Here is a 26051-nt window from a genome sequence, read left to right as displayed (position 1 = left end):
CTTCAATTTCAGTTCCAATACTAGCTTACTGGTATTTCATGGTTGATGACAAGTTAGCAGCAAAAGAGGGATAATATTTTGTAACATAAACACCCAAAATGTTACCAGCAACTGAAAACTGATCCTGTTCCTCCTCTATGTTTCTAAAATGAAAACTCCATTAAATTTTACCTTCAGCAATTCACTTACATATTAAAAAAAAAAACAACAAAACAAGCTAACAGCTAATTATTTTCATGGTCACCGTATATTCCTCCTGTTTGTCAAACACAAATAGCCTACCACAGTCTAGATCAGTCAGCTACATTACAGTCTAGCTTACGGTCTAGCTATTTATACCTTGTTTAAGAATCTTTTGTTATCTATACTTTTGCATTAACCATAAACATTCTGAATTTCCATATCTTTGCAGTTTCAGAGGGTGAACATCTGCTGTCTTGCAGGAGACAGGACTGGGCAGCCCTACAGGTACCCTTGCAGTGAAACACTGATGCATGTTGTATTGGGATGTAAAGGACAATTTGATAATAAGTTATCAACTTACTCTTTACAACTTACTAACATCAACGTTTTCAAAGCAAGACTTTTTTCTAATGGCATAATCACAAACTGTTACTGGAAATTCTCACGGTCAATCACAATGATGTGAATTTTCCTACTACCCCCAGGTATTAGACAAAAGTCTTTGCTTACTCAGGGAATTCCATGCTCAATAGAAAATCTCAAGAACAAAAGAACTAAAAAAACCAACCCGATGCAGTTCAAAAGATGTAAAGAAATGCTTAGGGATTCTGCAATATTACAAGAATGTCTTTGCTGATCTACATGAAGCATGACAGGTATAATCCAAGCTTCCACAGGAAAGATTAGTAAAAATCCTACCACAAAGACATGCAAAACACTAAACTATGCTGCTACTAAAACATCACTTTTTAATACGCATGCAACAACATTTCAAAAGAAGTAAATGACTCAATATCACTAGGGGGAACCTCTACTACATTTCATACTATATTGAACCATTCATTAAGAATATGAGGTGTAGAATGGAATAACAATAATACCGTACATGTAATGAAATATAAGTAATGGACACTAGATAAAAATTCAGAAAAAGACTGGCTTTGTTCTTTAATCTGCCACTGATGACCTGTGGGACTTAAAGGAAATAATAAGAGAAACTCTGCTTCTCTTTCTTATTTACTTACACTGTGAACTTTTTATGATTGAGACTTTCCTTATTACATGTCTGCACAGCACCAGAAGCACGGGAGTCTCAGAGAAATATGTATTTTGATGTGATCCAATAGCTATTTTAGTCATAATGAGCCCTTCTATTTATTTTCCAGCACTGCCTAATCTTACAGTTTCAGACACTCCTTTACACACTTCCTCGGTTGTCCTGACAGTGTTCTGGATACCCACTGTTTGATATTCGCATATCCTAGGTCAGAAGTGTCCTGAACCAAGACCACAGGTGGCTGTTTCCCTCTTACATTCCAAAGTAATCTAATGTCAAATCAGATGACATCCTCCTCCTGCCTAAATGCCTGAAAGAACCCTCATTACTCAGTCTTCACTGAAACTACCTACATCTCCTGCGAAGTGATGCAAGTTAGACATAATTTTGCTTAACTGCCAAGTTTTTAAACCATTTTCTTAGAAAGTAAGACAACTGTAATCTAGATCTTCAGCTTGATAAAGTTTGAACACAAATTCTTCATCTCAGGTGGATGCCCTTGTCAGGGTACCTGGAAGGAGGGTGTCTGCTCCTTTGAGACTATCTTGTCAAAGAAGCTGTAAAGACCTGACCAACACATGATAAGGGAGGTCATGGTAAGATGAAACCTGGTCAGTGGCATGAACTGATAAGGATATGGGGGGTGTGAGAATGTTCAGTTTTTTCAGTTGGGAGGATAAGGAAAGGGAGGGAGACAAAACACAGAGACATAAAACCTGACCAATTAGCATTAACAAACAATAACCAGAAACAAACCTGGTCAGTCACACTAATTGATCGGTTATCAAGAAACTGCGGGCAAACTGGGACTTTGCAAGAGATGAGGATGCAAACCTGGGGGTCCTGCATGTTGGAGGGGGTTGGTGGGACTGTGCCAACAGATGAGGCAATGTGCAGGGGAAGGGGGAGCAGGGGGGAACAGAGACAGGGGGAGGCACAAAGGGGTGTAAAAGGGGCCAGCTGCATGCAATTGGAGCTGGTCAGTACACTTGTCTGGCTGAGCCCTGCGCCTGATCACCACAGTCTGTCCTGTCTTCTTATTAAATCTTTTCTTAACTCTCCCTCTGTGCAATCTCACTCTATCCCGTGTGCGTGTGGGCGCTGCAAGGACTCAGTGACAGCTGCTGGTGAGACCACTTGCTGAGTGTGTGCAAGTGAAATTTGGGGGCAGCTGCTGGAGTCAGATCGGGACCGCTGGCCTGTGGTGTCAGCTACGGCAGCCTGTGGGGTCTCAGCATCAGCTACTGGAGCCAGTGGGGGTTTTATCCTCCAGCCACTGGAGTGTGAATAGTGTGTGTCCCAAAAATCAGCTTCTGGGAGGACCAGGGTGAGCAAGGGGCTCACCTGTGGTGGCTGGAGAGGGACCGCAGGTCACAGCCCATGTGCCTGGTGCTGGCGGCTGAGGGCGAATGTCTGTATCTCTCCAAACCAGGTGTGCACAGGCTGTGAGTGTATTCATTGGCAAACTTCAAGCTGGACTCACCAGTGAGTGTGGAGGGGCCTCAGGTCCAGGCAGGGGTATCAGACAGGCAGAGGGTCCATGCTGGTATTTGTGAGGACTCGCGAGTGTGGGATGCCTGTGGGACAAGTGTGTGAGTGCTGCATGTTTGCAGCGAGCACCCAGATGGACCAGCTGGTGAGTCGGTGACCCGTGAGGCACGTAAGGGGGGCTGGGATCCAGGCGGAGGTGCTGGGCGGGCAGAGGGGCCATGACAGTACTCGGGGGATCCACGAATGTGTGTGTGCTTGTGAACCTGGAGAGTGTCGTGTGTGCGCTGCAGTAGTGACCTTCTGTGGCAGCCTGTGTGACCAGCCGTGTCGGTGTCTTCTGTGTGTGCGTGTGTCCCCGCCTGCCTGTGTCCCCGCGATATGTGCTCAGCTTCACTACTGGTCGAACCTGAAAACTTAACAACCCCTAGCAGCTCTAACACACATTATACTGATTCAGATGATTTGTCAACCTTCCTTTTGACATTGGAGACAAAGGCAGAAATGCAACAATCATTGTGCTACATGAGAACAAGAAAAAGGAAATCTGACTTTGACTTTGTTGCAAGGGCACTAAGCTGAGAGGGAGAAAACTAAAACTCTGGTTTACTTTCTATCCAAAGATTCATGTAAAATGCCCAAGCACTGCACAGATAGAAACTGATGTCTGCCTCTGGCTTCCTGACTCCTTTTCTGAGTGTTTGACATAGAGGTATTTTTCAGATTATCAACACAGTAATTTTTTCCATTCAGACTGGAATGAAAGCTAGTTAGCAGCAATCCGTATCTAGAAAGTTCTTTCTCTTTTTTTGGCAACAGGGTAAAATTTTGAATTTTGCAATTCTCATTTCCAGTTTAAGTTTATTGAATGTCAATGATTGGTCATGAAAAAGATAAGAAAGAATTTAGTAAACAAAATCCATTTAAGTTAAAAGTTACCACGTACACAAAGTATATTTTTACCTGCTTATGGTTTGCTGGGAGAGGACGGGAAAATATAGATTTATCTTACTAGTGTAAATGAAATAGATCAGATCATACATAAATGCGAAACAATGTTTCTAATTCAGGTAAATATACATGACGATCAGCATCTGAACCTCCAGATATTTCAAAAATATCAAAAGCAAAACCATGCAAAATAGCATCTAACAATATATTTTTAAAACATCACCATCTCTTTTACCTTGTATAAGGGCTGCGAAAGTTCATGTTATACGTTATTAACATAAGCTAAATAAGAGAGGTCAACTTCATCTTAGAATTAAAAATTAAAACCTGCAAATATAAAATCAAGGTTTCCCTTTACAATCTTTAATGATGCTATTTTCACTTCCCTCAAGTAACCAATGCTTTAGAAAATAAAAAGGGGGAGGGGGGGTCTTCATTTCAGCCTCAGGAAAGAAATCTCTGAATGTCTACCATTTATCATCCTGGAAATCCTGAAAGGAACAGTATATATTTGAGATAACTGTGAAAATATCATGTCTTGTTTGATAATACAGTCATTTTTAATTTGGTTCACTGTGTTTAAGATGGTGACTTGGATAATGTCAAACAAAACAACAGAAAAAAAAGAGAAGAATTGAATAACACACATCATCATAGAACAGCCCAGGTTGGAAGGGTTCTCGAAAGATCATCTGGTTCAACCTTTTGTGGGAAAGGGAGCCTAGATAAGATTATCCAGCACCCTGTCCGACTGCATCTTGAAAACCTCCAGTGATGGGGACTCTACCACATCCCTGGGGAGGTTGTTCCAGTGATTGGTTGTTCTTACTGTAAAAAAATTCTTTCTTATACCGAGATGAAACCTCTCCCAGTGCAACTTGGAGTCGTTGCCCCTTGTCTTCTCCATGTGCTCCTTGTGAAGAGAGAGCATCTGCCCTCTTTGTAGCTGCCCTTTAAGTACTGCCAAACTGGACTTCAGCTGGTGTTAAAAGCCCACCCATTTGACTGACAATAGCTAAAAATTTAGTCCTCTCACTGTGTTTTTCTTAAACAATTTAACTTAAAAATGATTGAGAGACCCTAGGCAAAGGGGACTCATTAACCACGTTTGCAGTGGTTACTGAGAGCAGAATCAGGCCTGGCCGAGCTGCACCTGGAAACTTCCTGTAACACTGGTCAGGTGCATTAGCTTTACTACCTGTCTTGCTTGCATTAACTCTTACATTAGTCTGCTAAGGTCATTGAGTTGGCAAGATTAAGGTTCCAACTCAACTGAGCATTTAAATACGGGGTTATGTATATTGCTACCTTGGAATGGATTTAAGCACACAGTTAAATGCTTGGTGTGCCATGCCATAATCTTTGCAAACCTGAAGTACTATGTCATTTTTATATTACAAGCTCTTCCAAACATTTCCGAAGTCATATAAGATAACATGTACTTCATTATTATCTTTGGTTGTTTAGCTGTCATGATCAAGGAGATATAATGCTTTAAAGAATTTTAACTGTCAGACTCCACAGAGCTCTACAAGGAGAGGTTCCAAGTGTGCAGCTCTCAACACACACCAAGAGGCTCTCTCAGAGTTCAGACATCTGCAGGACTGAGCCTAAAAAGATCCCAAGGCATAGTCATAAATTCACAGTATCATTGGTGGGCTCTTCTGAGTTGGTTTGTTTTGTTTTTTTTTTTTGTTACTATTATTCAATATAAAGAAATGCCTAAAAAAAGTCACACAAATGCTCCCAAACTAGCAACAAATGTAGTTCATCTCCATTTACCTCATTAAATTAGAAATTAAATGTACTATTTTGCCTCTTGCCAAGATGATTAGCTGTCACATTAAATAGAAATCTTCATGAAAAACATAATCCAGATGTTCCTAGAAGAGCTAAGTGAACAATACATGGAAATTCCAAAGTTCTTGTACTTTTTAACTGGGATACAACTTACTGGTTTTTACAACATCTCAAATGTCCACCTTCTCCTTCTGCAATACATTAACCAGAAATTTACAAACCAGACTTATTGCACCCTGCGATACATGATTCCTCAGGATTCATTCTTCACAACTTCCTACCAAAATTGAGAACCACTACCCCAGTGGTATTTTATTTTGTGGAAATATGGTTTCCCAGATGAACCCAATACTGTGTAGATCCATCCCTTGCCAATGTTCTCTCTGGAAAACTGAAGATCCCAACCTGCAGTACAGAGATGCCACTGCTGACATCCTCCTTTTCTTCTGAATTCCCTCTCTCCATTTACTGCCAAGGTATCACATGAGGTGATACTTGACCTGCTAAGGATATAAGGAATGAATAGGAAATGTCAGACACCTTCAGTCTCATGGAGTAAAATTTGTTACCCCCCATTATAGGAGGTTAGGGAAAGAAAAGTATAGATTATCTTTTGCATAGCAACAATAACATTTCCCTCATGATAAACTTTTTCAAATGTAAAGGACCTCTTCTGCTCCATAATTTTACAGTTGGAGCATTTGGTACAGACAGGATAGAACTGGGTTTGCATCTTTGCTCTTTGAATGCACATACTCTGAAAACAAAAGTATTCCTAAGAATGGAACCTTAGACTTCTCTCTCCATATAAAATTGTGCATCTACACTGAAAACAGCTTCTCACCTACCTATGCTAGATCTGGTCCCATGGTATTTGTATGCCTGGCTGGAGAACAGCCAGATGAAAACAAAGAAGAAAAAAAGATGAAAAGTACTATCTTCAGTATAAGCCAGATCAGGGATGAAAGACCTCTTCTAGGATGTAAAGAAAATAAATTGAAATAGTTTATACCCTCAACCACATCTAACTTCTGGGTTCTCAGGTTGGAATTGGAAGAATTCATACATCTCTGCCTCAGTCTGAAGAAACAGACAGTAACGGTGGGACACTTACTTAAAAACTGCCTTTTCTATCGCAGAATCACAGAATGGTTTGGGTTGGAAGGGACCTCCGGAGGTCATCTGGTCCAACCCCCCTGCTCAAGCAGGGCCACCTAGAGTTAGTTGCCCAGGACAATGTCCAGACAGCTTTTGAATATCTCCAAGGATGGAGACTGCACAACCTCTCTGGGCAACCTATTCCAGTCCTCAGTCACCCTCACAGTGAAAAAGTGTTTCCTGATGTTTCCTGTTTCCTGTTCCAGAGGGAACCTCCTGTATTTCAGTTTGTGCCCATTGTCTCTGGGCCTGTCACTGGGCACCACTGAAAAAAGCCTGGCTCCCTCCTCTTTGCACCCTCCCTTCAGGTATTTACAGACATTGATAAGATCCCCCCGAGCCTTCTCTTCTCCAAGCTGAACAGTCCCAGATCTCCTAGCCTTTCCTCACATGCAAGATGCTCCAGTCCCTTAATCATCCTTGTAGCCCTTTGCTGGAGTCTCTCCAGTATGTCCATGTCTCTCTTGTACTGGGGAGCCCAAAACTGGATACAGTACTCCAGGTGTGACCTCACCTGTGCTGAATGGAGAAAAAGGATCAGCTCCCTTGACCTGCTGGCAACACTCCTCCTAATGCAGTCCAGGAGGCTGCTGGTGGTCTTCAACATGAAGGCTCATTGTTGGCTCATGTTCAACTTGGTGTCCACCAGGACCCCCGGCTCCTTTTCTGCAAAGCTGATTTCCAGCCACTTGGCCCCCAGCATGTCCTGCTGCATGGGATAACTCTTCCCCAGGTGCAGGACTTGGCATTTGCCTCTGTTGAACTTCACGAGATTCCCATCAGCCCATTTCTCCAGCCTGTCCAGGCCCCTCTGCATGGCTGCAAACCCCTCTGATGTACCAGCCACTCCTCCCAGTTTTGTGTCAGCAGCAAAACTGATAAGGGCAAACTCTGCACCACCATCCAGATCATTTATGAAGATGTTGCGCAGGACTGGACTGAGTATTGGCCCCTGGGGTACGCTGCTAATTAATGGCCTCCAACTAGACTTCATGCCAGTGATCACCACCCTCTCGGCCCGGATGTTCAACCAGTTTTAAACCCACAACACTGTCTGCTCATCCAGCCCATACTTCATCAGCTTCTCTATGAGGATCTTATGAGAGACAGTGTCAAAGGCCTAACTGAAATTCAGGTAGACAATACCCAGTGCTCTCATCTAACAAGCCAGCTATTTCATCATAGAGGATTATCTGGTTGGTCAAGCATAACTTCCCCTTGGTGAATCCATGCTGACTACTCCCTTCTTGTCCTTAATGTGCCTGGAAATGGTTTCCAGGACTACTTGTTCCTTCACCTTCCCAGGGATGGAAGTGAGGCTGATCAGCCTGTAGATTTCTACATCCTCCTTGCCATTTTTGAGGACAGAAGTGTTATTTTCTTTCCTTTTTTCCTCAAGCACCTCTCCTAATCTCCATGATAATTCAGATAATCACGAGTGGCCTCAAAATTACATCAGTCATCTCCTTCAGCACTCTTGGCTGCATCCCATCAGGGCCCATGGACTTATGTATGTCCAAATTGTTTAAGTATTCTCTGATCTAATCTGCTCTTCCACCAAGGGTTAGTTTTCCTAGCTCCAGACTTTCCCCCTGGCCTCTGGTTCCTTGGATTTCTGAAGGCTGGTCTTATTAGTGAAGACCAAGAAGAAGAAGGAATTGAATACCTCAGCGTATTCCATGTCCTGTGTCACCAGGACTGCTGCCCATTCAGCAGCAGGTACAGGTTTTCCCTAGTCATCATTTTGCTGTTTATATACTCATAGATTCCTTTATTGTTGCCTTTGACATCTTTCCACAGATTCAGCTTCAGGTGGGCTTTGGCTTTCCTAACTCCATCCCTGCAACATTGGACAGCAACTCCGTACTCTTCCCGGGTCACGTGTCCCTGCTTCCACCTTCTGTATACTTCCTTCTTACATCTGAGCTTTGTCAGAAGGTCCTTGTTCATCCATGCAGGCCTCCTAGCATTTCTGCCTGACTTCCTGCCCAGTAGGATGGACCGCTCTTAAACTTGGAGGAGGAGATCCTTGAATATCAACCAGCTTTCTTGGCCCGTCTGCCCTCTGGGGCCTTATCCTATGGGAGATCTTTCAAGAAGATCCCTGAAAAGGCCAAAGTCTCCTCTCTCCTGAAGTCCAGACTTGCGATCTTGATTTTTGCCCTGCTCCCTCCTCTCAGGATCCTGAACTCCACAATCTCATGGTCACTGCAGCCAAGGCTGCCTTCAACCTTCATATTCCCAACAAGCCCTTCCTTGTTTGTGAGTATGAGGTCCAGTAGAGCACCTCTCCTCACTGGCTTCTCTATCACTTGTGTCAGGAAGTTGTCATCAGTTCTCTTCAGGAACCTCCTAGATTTCCTATGCCCTGCTGTGTTGTCTCTCCAGCAGATATTGGGGTGGTTGAAGTCCCTCATGAGGACCAGGGCCTGCATGTGTGAGGTTGCTTCTAGCTGCCTGTAGAAATCATGCACTATGGAACAAGGCAGGTATTTTCCTTTCCTAGAACAGGCACTTCTTCAGTTACAGACTAAATTTGAGCTAACAAGTGATTTTCGGCCAAAATCTGAAAGCACCTAATGAATTTATTAAGGTACAGAATGTTGGAAAGGAGACAGACTGAACTGCTGCCTGGGATTTAAGAACACTGCAGGTGCTCAAGTCCTAAACGAGCAATGTTCAGGCAGGCTGGAATCAATGTGAACCTTGGGGAATGTTATATTTCAGACTCCTACTAGCAAATGTTATAAAAAAACAGAAAATTCTGCTATCATAGAACTTTCTGTAGTGTAACAGATTAATCTGTGTATTTAAATAAACTTTAAGCATTTACACCTAAAATAAAGTATTTGCATGTGTGGAACCACAATTTAGGCTTTGTGTGACTGTTCTGAGTCCTCCCATTGTATATCTCATTCACTGCAGGATCAGGGAATGGGATATGAAGGTATTTTGTAACTGTTCTCCCTGAAGGGTTAGATAAAATCAATTAAAATGATTGTGAATCATTACAATCAATACTGCATAAGAAATTAAATTGTATATGATACAAGAAGTAGAAAACTGATGCACGTCCCTTGCTGGGTCACTGATGAGCTCCTGAGCATGATACTGCTAAGCTTTTGTGAGATAACACGTGTCTATCATATTTGTGTGCTGGTGTTCAAAATTAAAGACGTAAGAATACGGTGCACCTAGCAATCAAGAAATACCATTAATGAATATAGGGTGAAAACAATGCCAAAGTAAAAAAAAAAAAAAAAAAAAAAATTATTGAAAAGGGAGAAGAACCTAAAGGCTGGTATGATGAAACGTACAATAACTTAGTTTTGATAGGAAAAGCATAATTATCTAAATGCTCAAATGTGTGTGTAATGTTTTATCAATTACATTACTCTTATTTTTTGTTCTGCTGTCATTTTATTTAATTTCGTATTAGAATTAACTCTAAGGAGAGTTAACAATAGTTTCTGTCACTGTGCTTTTCTGTAAGATAACAGACTTAAAACATTTGTGAGTCAACTAAGAAGAGTCTGTTACGCAAAGGTCAACTACTTGCCCAGGAAGCCAGCTTCAAAAGTCAATCTGCCTTCAGAGTATATTCCATTTCAATCCATTCTTTACAGCAGTTGCTTACAGACAATGGTAGAGCACTGAGTAGAAAATACGTGTGATAACAGCTCTGAAAGGGAAACAAGTTTCACTCTTTTCTTTGTTTTTGTGTGGTTTGTGGTCACCTGATTTCCTTATATGAACTGGTGTGAACCCAGCACACAGCAAACAAAATTAACAGGCCTAGTTAAGCTTTGAGCTCCTCTTATGACATTCCAGGTCAATGGAAACAGACAACAGGCCCACACAAGGTTGCCAAAATACAGTAATATATATGAGGAAATGACACAGTACACATACTATGGGTACACACACACGTTCTTATACAGTCTTGTTTCCTATTCTTAATTTTTTCAAAAGTTGAATTTCCATAATTTTGTACATTATAGATATTAATGAAATATTTATTTTTCGCAAAAGGAAATATAAAGCAAGTGACATGACAAGGAACCACTGCTGTCACACCATCTAAAAACTGTAGTGCCTGCCTCACCCACCAAAAATTACTCTTACAGTGACCCCAGACAACAAATAACATTGTATGCTACTTTTGTAATAAGCAGCAGGCAGCAGTATGTACATAGTCCGTTGACCGTAACAGTTCTAGGAAGTTACCTTGAAACAAAATTTTTCCATTGTTTCCACTCATAAAATACACTAACTTTTAAATGGATAATAAAAAACAAAACAAAACAAAAACAACAAAAAACAAAACAAAACAAAAAAACCCCACCAAAACTCAGAAGGTTCAATTAATACCAAAATCCCGATATAAATACCTGCAGAAATATCTGCATGTAAGTATTTTATTCATTCATGATTGGAAAAGGCTATTTAACTCCCACGAAGCAAGACACTTCTTATATATTCCACAAATAGGCCACAAGGCTTGGCATCTACAGAGGAGAGAATAATTTTCTGAAGAACTTTGGAAATTTCCAGAAATACTGACGCAGAAGTGAACTCATTGTTCAGTATAACTGACACTACAGTGAAAACACATCTCAACTTGGATGCAAAGAGGAGTTTGTGTTTCAAAGTATTATATCAGTAAAAGAGTATCTGAGGAGCACAAAATATACACACATGCAAGTAAGTACACACACACCTGTGTATGCTAATATAGGATATATTGAATTACTGAACTCAGTAAACTGTTCTTCAAATATGTACATGTTCACAGTGCATGGGCTACTCCACAAACAGAGAAGATGCTGTTTGGAAGACAGTGGTATCAGTCTCTACAGTTATGGGCAAATTGTGGGTAAGCTCAAGAGCATCTCCAGCTCTCCAGGGACGCACATCGTGGCTGTGTCCTAGGTGCACGTTGTGATGAGATCTGGGTGTGCACTTCATGGTTATCCTCACTGCTACTCCCTGGTTGCCATTAGAAGAAAGCACTAATATGCAAGCAAAAAAGAAGCCATGGACAGGCACATCTGTTCAGATACCGACTGTGGCTTCCCAGCTCTACAAAAGTTTCAATACTATCCTGAAAAAATTTACAATTATCTCTTCAGTTTTCTCTATTTAAGAATTTCTGATGAACAAGACTGAAGAGATGAACATTTTTAAATAAACAGCAATACCACTTAATTTTGGATGATGCAGAGGCCTGAAATTACCAATTGGAATAAATGCAGAAAATACATCTTCCATGTTCACATATAGTTAGAAATTGATTAATATACTATGTTGTTGATCTCCTTGAAGACTTAACCTCTAAATTCAGACAGAAGGAACCTCTCTCTGGAGATTTTCGTTTGAAAAAGCTGTTACAAGGAAAATGTATTCTTATAAGGGAAGCAGAAATTTCTCCCCAATTTAAAAAGTTGCTCCTACACTCCTTATTATCTGTAGTAGTCTCTCTCTTTCTAATATCTCTCTGCCTGTAATACCTCTCTGCCTCACGAGCACACTGAATTTACAAGATTTTATTCTAGAACATTATATCTTTATTATTAACTGTTTTTTTCAGTTTTGAAAACAATTTTTAAGACTAATTTTCTGTAAAGTGTAAATGATTATGCACTTTTCATTTGTGGAATGATAGGGGAAACTGAAATGTGAAAGTATTCCTTATTGTGAAATTAATGATCATGAAAATACTATAGAATGTACACCAGGATTATTATTATTAAAACTACGATATTGTAATAACTGAGAAGCCAACTATGGTGTAATCCATTTTATTTTCTTTTTTATTGCTGCCATTAAGTTAGCAGGAAATAGAATGAAATAAGGTATAACACTTGCCTATTAACAAACAGTTGATGTAAGAAGCGATGCATGAATGCAGTGGAAAAGTACCTGACTTTTTTAACTTTCACTTATTTTTTCTTATTAAACCAATTATTCCTGCACCATCTAAATCCTTCTGAAATAATTTCCCACTGGCTGAAGCAAAACCCACTGCTGGGAGCGAAATCAGCTGATTCTTTGAAAGCTGCCTTGATGTTGAACACACCCACACACACACACACACACACACACACACACACACACACCCCCACACACCCACACACCCACACACCCACACACCCCCACACACCCACCCACCCACCCACCCACCCCATAAGACAGAATTCAAGCAGATGTTTTCAGCTTCTAGGGTTAAGGAAACTTTGTATTAATGTCTTCCAGTGGAATTAATCACAAAACCTGATGTCCTTCAGCTTCACTGGGGCCTGAGGTCAGCAAGAAAGTGATATAAAAATACTATGCTTATTAATCACCAAAAATAAACCTATGAGCTTGTACCGAATTCTAAGAGAACAGTATTTGTACTGCTGCCTAACCCATTATTTTTTACAATGCAGCAAATTGAAAGCCTTTTGTCGTCACAGACTTTTGAAGTGTACTTTTTGTAACTTAAAAAAATATACACTGTATAATCATATGTTGCATACTGAAAAATAAAACCTGAGTAGTATTACTAAATATAGCAAGAATTATCATCCAAATCTTTCAAAAGTATACATCTCAAAGCCTGCAAGGAAATGAAATTCTTTACATAGATCCTCATAATGTAAGCATAGCTTTTCTCTTTTACATTAGCTTTAGTCAAGGTACAAGATATGTAAGTACTGGCACTGTAAACATGTTATCGTTGCAGATTTGTGTGTCAACTGACTGTGAAGAGTGATGGTTGCCACAGATAACTGTTCATCAGCCTGAGTAACAAAAATGAAAATTGTAGCTTGTTCTCATTATAAGACATTTTTCATCAGTTCTCTTAGTAATAAAATTTATTGTTTACTTCTAGATGCACTTTCAATATTTGGAAAATGGGAGAGGAGGATGGAAGGCAAAAAAAACGTGAGGGACTTTGTTTTCCATGGTACTGTCGTCTCTGGAAACTAAAAAGTTGTCACTTACTAAAAGGATGGCCATGAATACTAACTATTGCTCACACTAGCCAAGTGACCAGTCCTGAAATGAAAGCAAAAAGCCTATCATATATGGATTCATCCAGTTTTTAAATGAAGATTTTTCTTTGACTTAATGATAGAAAATGGGTATGGGAAACAGTTTATGTAAATCCTGTTTGTGTTTCTACAGAGTTACCAGAAATATTCCAGGACATGGTACATTCCCCTACTTTCAAGGTCTGCCTAACTTTGTGAGTGCCTATTCATGCAGCAACCTCTTTGCTCTGGAAGCTCCTTTGCCATTTAATTGCAATCATCTGCTGCATTTGCTTATTTCTGAGAGATTTACACTTTTCTCCTGCATAGAATGGCATTTCGATACATGTTTAGGTAGATAGGCATCCGAACACCACCTAAGATCCCTAGAGAAACCCCAAAAACTTGTGTCATCTGCAGCAGGAAGGGTACAGCTATTACCTACAATTTCCATAATATTTCTGATGTCAGAAACAGGTTCTAACTCCTATGCAAATCAAAGGAGAATGAATCTTTTTGGACTCTGAACACTCAAGATGGATTTGGTATTTTCAGCCGAAGAAAGAACCTAAATTAGGCAGATTGGACTGTTTGCCTGAGGCCAATGTCTCCATTAACTGTACAGGAAACACAGTTTTGCACAGACTAGATTATCTCCACCCCCAGGGCCCAGTAATCTAAACTTGAAGTGAGACAATGCCTAGCTTAGCATCTTAAATTAGACAAACTGTATTCCAAACTGTATTTCTTTTGTGACCTTTTTTTTACACTTCCACAAGGTTGCTTTATTTATTAAAACTTCAACCTGTGTGCTGTGCGGCCTTATAGGAGTTGAAGGGGTTCAGGGGTTCAGGCTCATTTTATTATCCAAGGAATGAGAACCAGCAGTTCAATAATTCAGTGTCATCAGAAAAAGAACAGTAGGCAAATACCAGGTCCTTTGCTAGCATATCTAAAAGGTACGTATATAGACTGTATAAAGAAGGTAACATAAAGATTTGAACATTTGGATTTATTTCATTTTATAAAAACATATCATACTTGTAAAAGTCCTTACTACACAGGTCGGAGTGCACCCAATAGCTTCTCGAAGCCACAGACGTGTAAGAGAGTCTGATTAACTCTTAGCTTCTCTAACAGTGACATAGAAAATACCAAAAGACAAACAGCAAGAACTGAAATTGAAAATAGGGAAGCTGGGAAACAAAAATATAAAGGCTACAAATCTGGACAAAATAAGATACTGGCATTATTGCACTGTCAAATTTAGTACTGAATATATAACCTAGTGCATAGCTGATGATGAAAATTTAGTAGGGACAACACAGTATTTGCAGCCAATTTTGCAACAACATGGTGTAAGCCCCTTTATTTGATGAGGAATTTTTCTTTTATAGTGCACCGGGTGAAATTATGTGGGATAAAATAGAGCCCAGTATGCCAGCAGACAGATTACACCTGACTTCTAGCAAAGTGAGATGATCCATAGTTAGCAAGAGTTTTGAGACAGGTCTGGCAGTACTTTTTCCATAAAGCAAACACCCCAAAGGCACCAAAAGGCTTTGAATCTCAATACCTCTGTTTTACTTCAACAGTATACTTTTTAAAATAGACTAACTCTTCAGTGAGACAGAATAGCAAAAAAGAACTGGTAAGAAAGGTCTGCCGCCACAACAGTTCTTCAGGAAAAGTCTGTCATTTTTTTAGCCTGGCCAAATACCTGCTTCTTGCTTCCTACCCTCTCTGTATACTCATTGCTTCCTAAATATCTCCTCAGCTTGACCCTCCCTGTATCCTGGAAGACTCCCCCAACTGATACACTCAGCTGTTCTCAGGTCAGAAGCACTGTGCAATCATGCTCCAGGAGGTTCACCGTTACCTGATACACAGCAATGACGTTTTTTACTATCATTATTTATTTTCTAATATAACTTAGGAAGGAAAGCCATGTAACAAATCTGGGTTTATACAGACTGGTTTGTTATACAGACTGATGGTAAAAAAAGGTCAGAATAGTTCTAACTTTTTTTTCCCCTCTTTAGTTTCTTGAAGAGCAAATAGAACAGCTTCCACAAATCTGAATCAACCCTTATTAACCCATAATGATCTCAAAAAATTCAGGGCAGGATTTTAGAAATTTTGATTTTTCTCAAAGTTTTGCAACACATTTTATAACGAAGATAAGAAACTCCATAACACACTAATACTATCCCAAGGTAATCACTTAAACTAATAAAAAATACCACCACATGTTAACAAATGGTAATTTTTAATTAAACAAGATTTTAACTCATGCTTGAGATAGTCATATTCATAAATCATTTCTCCAAAGCTAAATAAGAAAGACCAAGACATGTGCTGCCTCTAAGATCAAGGAAATTCTGAAGATATGGCCTGATTTAAAATCACAGATGTACAGTGGCCCTACAACCCGACTGAAGATTAAGTATTTGTACAGCCACTGAAAGTTTTGAAGACAACAAAAATGAAGCAGATTTAAAGTAATTTTAATATGTTTCCACCAAATAAGGATTATGTCTCCATCTTTCAAATTTGTTTTGCTACTTTTGGTTGAAAACTTTCTTGTTTCTCTTCTCTTTTTTTTTTCTCCTCAATCACAATGAATAAAGGAATGAGGAGCAAAAAAAATTAGAATCCTAGGTTGTTTTTTTCCTCATTTTAGTCATCTGCTATACACAGAGCTTTTGTTTTATTTGAATTTCCTAAAATTCCCACCTCGCAAAATTCAGAAACCATCTGGAACAAAGAAGAAAAAGCACAGGGGAAGGAAATGAGAGTACTAATATTTGTGTGACATTCAGTGCTCCTGCTCTTTGGATTTTTTTTTCAAGTGGATCAAAGAACCTCCCAGATATTTTGTACAACAAATTCCTCTAACATCAAAGTCCTATAAGATGTCACTATTTTCCTATAGTCATCACTGAAAAATCTCATTGGTTTCAAAGTTTGTTTTTACTACTCAAGAATGCATTGTAGTCAGATAAGAGTGACATGAAACACTATAAATTCCCTTAATTACTTGATTTTTAATTCATTTGAAAACTTTCATCTTCTACAGACTAAATCCTTGTATTTCTTTTACTTCATATAGCACTGAAAACCTCTATTTATGACACAAATGAGAGTATAAGACCACCAACATGAATTAAAAAATAACTGTTGAATAATTTTTGCCAAGTGAGAAGTAATCTTAGTTATCTTTCCCATATATAAGCTTCCTAATGCAAGTTATTTTTCTAAAGACTGAATGGACCAGGTTCTAAGTCAAAGCTTTACTGTCATTACTTCTGTTTAAATAGCTACCTGGTGAAGATGAAGTCCTTAATGTTTCTTAAGTTAATGAGCATGCAACAGAGGTCTCTTTAACAGCAAGAAGTACAACAAGAGCATGTAAATACAGTAAACCTTTTCCCTGAGCTTCCAGTTGAGAGCAATTATTTTTGTCAGTAACTGACAGCAATTGATTTACTGTGATCTCAACACTATTTACGCCTATAGGGAGTCACTGTTCTGATAAATTACTATTTACCTTGTCATGTGGATTCTAAATAATGTGATCACAGTTTTCTGAATAGCACTGTCTCTTCAGAACAACCTCATGTGCTTGTGTGAACCACTTATGAGTGTCCCTTATTTATTTCATTATTCAAAGCCCTGGTGGTGATGGACTTCGAAAAACATGAACTGTGATACAAGTGATGATAATTTTTCTTTTTTCAGGATACATTCAGAAAAGGGAAGTTAACTATAGGCTATTGCTGTACAGTACCCATAAACATGATAAAATGAGGCTGCAGCAGCCTGAACTGTGAATTTTGGATTGCTTTAACAATTTCTTACACTTTCAACTCAAATCTCAGTTGAGTCCAAAGTGTAATGCTTGAGTTCTGGGAGAGCAAATCTGCTTGAGGGAAGATGCTCAAGAGCAAGCAAACTAAGTTACACTGTAATTGGTGCTTCGACAATCTGCAGTAAGATGACTTCACCTTCAAAATGTCAACCTTTAGCTAAAAAACAGAGCATGAATTATTGAACAGTGTGGATCCTTTGACACTGTATCATAAAAATCTAGAAATTACCAGGACAAACAACTGTTGATGTCAAGAGTGTAGCTTCAGAAATAACACAGAATGAAATGTTTCAGGCGAAATTCAGAAACCATTTTTGCAATTAGGTTAGTTGTCAGCATTTTCTCATCTCTGTGAAATTTTGTGTAGCGTACATCAGCCTTAAGTGACTGTAATCTTTGGTTCCTGCCAGATAAGAAAACTGTGAAATGATACAAGGAATATTACAAGAAATATTAAAAGCTGTGAACCTCATGAGAATTCATATCAAGATTTCAGGCAAAGGTGCAATCTGATATGTACACAGATTGTAAGAATCCTTTAAAAAACTTCAATACCATTAGAAAAGATAAAACATCACTGGTATCAGATAAAAAATTTACTGATATGGAAGTGGAAGCAAAGAACTTGCAAATTTCTCTCCTGAAGTTACCTGCTCCCAATTTTTTTTCCATGTTGCAAATTTGTATTTTGTATATTTCTAGTAGATTTATTAATAAGGATGACTCAGAAGATCATTTGTAGGCTGATTAAAAATGAAAATGTCCTGGAAAAAGCCTGTTTCCTGTCAATCTACATTCTAACTAGAATCCTACCTCAAATATTATATTACCAAGCAGGTAAAGCTACCTGTAAGATGCAAAAATCAGTACCTGCTCGCATACACTTAATTTTTTTAAAATCTAGACATACCATACTGCCATTGCAGCCAACATATCTCAAGTCTGATTAAAGAAAGATACTGAGCTGAATATCACTTAAACACTTAATGGTTAAATTTCATGGCTATTGCATACTGCCAATGTGCTGTTCATGTTTTCCCTCTTCACACTATAACACAGAATCCTTCCACAGATCATAACAGAGGTGATGATTTACATCATATATAATACCAGATTTTGAACAGAGAATACTTAATATTTTTAACAGAGAAGATGATACTGAGTAATTTAGTAAGAAGTGTTTACTTTTAGTAAGCTATTAAGATCCTTACACCTCCAAGACACACACTTAAATCCTCTAATAAATAAAGCAAGGTATTCTTCAAACTATAGGGGTAAGTAGCACACAGGAAGAAATTTATCAGTACTTAATGACGAGCCTAGCCTGTTTCAGGTGCAGAAAGTATTTACAGATCTTTGACATCAGTGACAGCATTCAGTCCAGATCCTGCTTAACTATCCGGAGACTTCCAGATTGAAAAGTGAGTTATTCTGGACGATGACATCTTTCTGCATGACAGCAAAGAAATTTCTGTCCATGGTACCAAACAAATTAGCATCCTCCCAGAAAGAATAGTTTTGTCAATAAAATGTGTTTTTGCAAAACCCTGGTCCCAGAAAACTCACAGAAGGATGGAATAACCTATCAAATGAATCTATCATGGACAGTGGGAAACAGTAAGAATAATTTTTATTGTAATTTTTGTCAATATCACCTTGCAAAGTAGTATAATCAATGGACACTTTCATTCCCTATCTATAAGCAATCTATAAAAATATATCAATAAGAAGATCCTTAATAGGAGTTAACCACTTAAGTAGTTTTGCTTAGTGTGACTGGAAAGACTGATACAACAGGCATAACTACAGCACCTACAAATGAAATCTGGCATGCTATGTATTTACATGCCAACCTCTGACTTTATTTCAGTTGGATTTGATTCTGTCCCGAGGAACAGAAAATGGATCTCTAATAAAATGTCCCAAGAGGGTATGTCCAGTTTTCTAAAGCACCGAGTGACAACAGAAGCTGTTTTAGGAGTGAATTCCACATGAGACTGGCAGTTATGACAGCGGGCCTGTAAGACCCTTTCTGAAGCCACAGCTAGTGGTCAGACAGGGTACTATAGGGGCCTCTAAACCGGCACTGTCTCTATTATTGCTACTGAATCCTATGCAATATCTGCTGTATCTCCTATATCTCCTGTGTCAGAATATCTTTTCATACATGCTAGATAAGTGAAGCTGTGTGGTTCTCCTCTCTGTGGCAACCATGTAATTATTTTTCAACCACAGCAGATCAAAGTTACTTGTTATAGCTACTTGTAATGATGTTCTGCCAGCTTCTGCCCTCTCTGATGATTTCTTCCAACTTTTTCCTTTTACCTTTGAGTATTTTAAAGTAAGAAGAGTGTAAGAAAAAGTATTTGATTACAGGAAATAGCAGTCTCCTAGCTTAAACATCAGCGAGGAGAGTGAAAATCCTCGCAGCTCCACAACATGAACTATGGTAGGAACTTGCAGAGTGCTGTTGACTTATTTCTCCTCTTTCTGACATCTCTGGATCTTGACGTCTTAGTGTGGCGTGCTACATTTTACCACTAGACTAATTTTAGTTGAGTTGGATTTTTAGGTTTTCAAGGAAGAACCTTCATTCCAGGCATTTGAATTAACTCTGTCTTAAGCAAAAACGCACAAACTATGTCCATCCTTGATGGAAATCAGTTGGACAGGAAGAATTCCATCTCACCTAGTTTAATATAGTTGTTTAATAAAGTTGTTTTAATCTAAATTGGTCATACACATTCACTTTATAGTAAATAAAGAGAAAGAGATACCTCCAGAAGACAATTCACTCCATTCTTAAACAGGTTAAATGATTTGATCATTGGAAAGTTCTGATGATTCCATAGGTCCAAAAAGAGCCTTTTCCAGAAACACGGAAACTGTGAGAGATATTAAGATTCATCTGCCCTGATGCAAATATGTACATCTGAACTAACCATACCAGTCTGTACTTGTAGAACTGATATGGAGAACTTTGCGTTTTAAAGCACAATTCATCTCCTCCTAAAGGATATAGTAAAACATGTTGCTGTGTAAGTGCCTCTTTCTCTCCAGTGACCTTAAATGAAGTCTGGACACCTAACTCAGATATGGACCTTCACATCATTGATACCTAAATTTGGACAAAATTAAATACCACACAAAGTACAAAATAACTCAGACCTGTTGTGAGGCACTGACCTCCCTGTGAGAGCAACACCAAACTTGTTTACATTTATCAGTTAAGGAAAAGTATTAGCAACCTTCAAGAAAACTGACAGAAAAAGGAAAAATCTGTTACAGAAATAGAAAATGAAACCATATAGCGATAAAGACATTTTATTGCATATAATAACTATGCTGACTAGCAAGTATTACATTTTATTAAATGAACAGAACTACAGAGTGTTCATAGAAGGCTATTACAAATTGCCTCTGGAACAAATAATTTGGATCTTTAAAAAATATTTGATTCTGCAAAATTTCTGAAAGATTGAAAAAAATGTATATAGTGATAATAATTATTTAAAAAAAAAAATAAAGAGCTCATTCATATAACTTGCACTACCCTGATATTGATTACAGGCAAAATGATATAATATTTCTGGAAATATGAAATCAGAATGTTCTTAAAAGGTGCAGAATACAAGCACAATTAATTCTAAGAAGCATGACTTTGTGGAAAATAGGTCTTCTTGGCAAGGTTGCTATTTTTTAATGAGATCACAAGATCTTTTAGTTGATAAAGGTAAATGAGATGAAATCTTTGCGTTAATAATTAAGCCAAGAACAAGCACTCTTTGAAGTAAAAACTGAGTAAATATCCCTGTTGGATCACTAAGATTAACTAGGTTCTCTAAGATCCTGTGTTGTGACTAACTGCGTTTATTAGAAGAAAGGTAAAATCATTGCTAATATAATTTGCAGATGGCATAAAATTTGTAGAGATACAAATAATGATGTGGTGAGGCCAATCATACAGCTAAATCTGGATCTTTCGGTAACATGCAGTTATTTGCACAACCCAAGACTAAATATAGCTGTCAAATGCAGGGCCAGAGGAATATAAGACAAGTAATGCAATATCTTGAACTAAACTGATACTGAGGGACCTAGGAATATTGGCATACAGAGAGCTGAGCTAAGATTGCTTTTATGACAGTGCAGTTATAAAGGATAACCCAGTCCTTGGAAGCATATCAAGTCAGAATTGATGCACCCATATACGAAACCAGTGAAACCAGCATTAAAATCCTGTGCCATCTTTTTAAGGAGAATGCAAGAAAGTTAGAAAGGATTCAGAAAACAGCAACAAGATCAAATCAAATCTATAACCCATGCTTTATATTGAGAGATTTAACAAGTTCAGCCCAAAGTAAGGAAGAGAAGTCAATAGATGACATGACCATGAATAATACATTTCCATAGGGTTTTCCATATTTTTACGGCTCTAACTGCACATGAATAGTGACTCCTATGCCTCCTGAATTCCTCAGATTTAAGGAGTACACAAGGGTCAGGGTTGCAGGACATTTGCACTAAGTTGTCACAGTAACTCATTACAGACTAAGTACACTCTTTACCAGTGCATTAACAACAGTTTATTTCCCCATGCATAATGCACATAGAACAGAATTCCAAACACCTGAAAATGGTGGTAAAAGTACAGAATCTTCAAAATTGCCTGCACAGATTTTCCAGGCAAAAACATGCCTAGGAAATCTCTTACCCTGACCTACATGGGTAAGAGATGCCTGACAGTAAGCAGCACAAAACAAGATTGAGTGAATGTAAGCTAATACTAGGTTACGTTATACCAGAAATAAGGTATGCATTTTTCAGAACTGAGGATATTAATCACTGAAGTAACTTAACCTAAAGAATACCAAGAATCCTTCAACATTTGAAGTTTTTAATTCAAGAGAGGAAATCTCTTTATAAGATATGCTACAGATCAAAAAAAAGTTACAAGTGTCAATGCAAAAATTACTAGGTGATATTTGATGCCAAGTATATTGCATCTATTAACACTAGATTACAACTGGCTTTTAAAAGCTCCCTGTAAAAAGCCTTTAGATTAGTAGATCCTTTAGTAATATCAAAATGCTTCCAAAATGTTTTACATACACCTTAATGCTTACATACTCTTCAATGGAATTGTTTCTCATTGCTTTTCACAAAACAGATAGATGTCTGTCTTTGTTTCATATTTTTTTCTGCTTCTTGTTTTGTGGTATAATTTGACATAAGATTACAGTAAGAATTTGGAAGTTCTTAGAAGTGATATGAATGAGGCTATAACATAAACTGAAACTGCCTTTCTTCCACGAAAAGAGAGAAATGATTCTTTGGAAGAAGGTGATAAGAAGGGGAAAAAAAAAAAAAAAACCATGACTCTGCCTGTGTAAGGACAATGACAACTACAGCAACACCTGACAAAATAACTTGTGAAATGTCATCTCTTAGAAGTTGCATTTAATATTGGTAACCTATGAGAGATTTTATATGCATATACAAGAATAACCATGTTATGATGAAGTACATACAACTAGGTAACCTAAATCATTAATTCCAGAAATTTAATTTACAATACAAGGAATCACATTTATCCTATATCGGCTATGTCCGAGTTTTACTACTAATCACAAAGCTGACAAATAAATTGGGGGTTCAAGGCTGAGAGGTGAAATAGATGTAATTCAGGTATGTGACATTCTCTCCTGCAAAGTTCCATGTTTCTTCTGCAGTGGTTAACAGTGACAGAAATCTCTGCTTCAACCGTTGTCAAAGATGTACAGAAATAAGACAAGAGATCAATCGGGTAGAGATTACTCTGTGCAGATGACAGTAACACATTGTCTCAATATCTCAAGTACAAAGAAAACAAGCAAGACACTTTAAGTCACCACTCTCTCTGCATGTAGTATTGACAGGCAGTCAAGGACTGAGGTCACAATACCTGATTAAACTAATTTTATTCACACTTTTTTTCCTTGTAATCTCATCCCAAGTTAAAGAAGCAAATTTATTTTCTTTACGCTTTTTTATCATTGGCAAATTTTTATTTGCTTTATCAGCAGGTTTGATTTTTTTTAACAGTGTAAACATATCTCATGAAAATAATCTTTTTGAAAATCTCCTTGTTCAGTCACTTTTTATCAACTGAGATAATTAGGATCAATTTGTGAACATAAGTATTGTTTTATGAACTTCACCCTATTTGGTTACACTTTCTTCTAGTTGGTTAGACTGTATTTTCTGAGTATTATGTGTCAGTATTAATTGTAAATTATATAGGAATATTGAAACAAGTGAGTTCTGATAAAATGTTGAGATGCTACAATTATGTTATAAAGAAGCTAATAAACAGAAAAGCCACATCATCTAAGTCTTACAGGCTCTAAAAGTACATAATTATTTTCAAGGATGCCTAAAGTGTATGTTCTTGCTATTATACACCTGGAGAATCTATTCAAATTCCCTCATGTGAGTGGAAATACTTTCACTTCCATGTTTTTATTTATTCTCATTTCAGAGATCACATCCTTTGATTATAAATAAAATGTGTAACTTCAGCCTTCTTGAGTCATGCCCAATGCTTCAGCTAACTTCAGTGGAGAACAGAATATCTTTCTTTTTAGACACACTGTAGAGGTGATGGAAAGACAAAGTACTTCTCATGTTTGTTTTTCCACACTCTCAGTTGCCATGCAAGTTTTGTATTTTTCTAGCTCTTTGGCAAAGACTGCAGAGTAACTTATCATTAGACAGAATCTAGCCTCCCAAGAGGCTCGAGAATCACCTAAGTCATCATTTGATTACTGAGAAATAATTAAATCATTATAAATAATTTAATATTTAAATATGTATTAATTAAATAGAAATTACTGGACTTCCAAGAACCTACCAGAAAAAACAAGCCGATTGTTCCCCTATTTTTCTCAGCCATGACTGGTTCTTCAATTCTGAGGCAGATATAATGTAGTGCCATTGCTAATGAACTACTTTTTCATTAGGATTAAGTTTAAGACTTAATCATTTTTATGTTAGAAATGAGTTATAGTAGGATTCCACTGAAGTTACTGAAACTCTGAGCTGTGGTTTATAACATGCTATTTCACAAATCTTTTCTGAACAATGTCAGGCTCACTTTTGGATTGAGGATTGTTTTAAAAGCCTTTATGAAATACAAAGCATATGACCACTATATTTCAGGAGTGATTCCTTCAAACAATAACGAACAGCTCTGCAAGCAGTTTGCTATTAAATGGCTTTGTGAACCCTTCACATTTGCCCAGCACATTCTTTTGCAAAGTCTAGGAGACTTATTCAATTGACCAAGATGTTGCTTGGTAGCAGTTTGATCATTTGATTCTTACTGGGAAGATTAAAACTAGAGCACTTCATTGTTGCAGTCAATTTCTACCACAGTGAGTCAAGAGAGCAAAGGCAAAGAAGACAAGGCCTAATCTGAGATTTGCATTAGTGCTATTGCTAATCAGATGCAGCTTCTGATAAAAATCCCACATAAAAGCTTTTTGCTTTAGATATCACAAGCAAGAAGAAAGCACAGTTCAGCACAATATTAAAATATGGCTTCAAACCTCTTGTGGTTCAAAAAACCCCCCAACAAACCCCAAATGCAAATGCTAGTAGTTAAACTTCCTAAGAATTTTAATTATTATGTGCTGCTATAACGGTGTTTTATTAAAAGCAAACTATGAACAGATTGATCAAAGTGATGCAAGATTAATTTCCAGAACTTTGAGTCTACAAATATCTGTGACACTTAAGCTTCATCTCTACTAATAAATTAAACACATCTGTGACTGTCCTTTGTCACTGAAGACAATTTACGTGGAATGACCCACATCTGCTCCGAACCAGCATGCTGACTGCTAACGGTAGATGTCCTTGACCCATACTAACTTCAGAATTATACACAGGAAGTTTTTGGTGTTGTGCTAGATGGCATGGCTAACAAGCAATCAAGGGACTGTTCTGACAATTAAACAACATAGACAGTCAATTCCAGAACGCAGGCATGTGCCCTGATACTCTCTAATTGATTAATTAATAAAAACACAGCTTTAATTTTCATAGACTTAAAGTTCTTAGCTGGGACTTGAATAGAGCACAGGTCAGGACTGACAAGTGCAAAACCATTAGTAAACATACAATGACGATGAATCCAGAGAAACTGCTTAAGCATCTTGTGCTGGTTTTGGCAGGGGTAGAGTTAATTTTCGTCAGAGTAGCTAGTATGGGGCTATGTTTTGGATCTGTGCTGAAAACAGTGTTGACAGAACAGGGATGTTTTCGTTATTGCTGAGCAGTGCTTACAGAGTCAAGGCCTTTTCCACTTCTCAGTCCACCCCACCAGCGAGGAGGCTGGGGGTGCACAAGAAGTCGGGAGGGGGCACAGCCAGGACAGCTGACCCAGACTGGCCAAAGGGCTATTCCATACCATATGACATCATGCTCAGCATATAAAGCTGGGGGAAGAAGGAGGAAGGGGGGGATGTTTGGAATGATGGCA

At 38.2% G+C, this 26051-nt stretch overlaps 1 protein-coding gene across 1 annotated transcript in view; it reads right to left on the bottom strand.

Moving 5' to 3' along the window:
- The window catches only part of GPC5 (glypican 5), a gene marked incomplete at both ends in the record, with an annotated part of 757873 nt that overhangs the window by 673722 nt on the left and 58100 nt on the right, over nt 1-26051 (bottom strand). The gene's annotated exons all lie outside the window — the stretch shown is intronic.

This window comes from Platalea leucorodia, assembly GCF_965183815.1.
Source record: "Platalea leucorodia genome assembly, chromosome: 2".
In the NCBI taxonomy this organism is placed as follows: domain Eukaryota; kingdom Metazoa; phylum Chordata; class Aves; order Pelecaniformes; family Threskiornithidae; genus Platalea; species Platalea leucorodia.
Note: the sequence above shows the minus strand (reverse complement) of the source record. Positions and strands in the feature narration are given on the sequence as shown.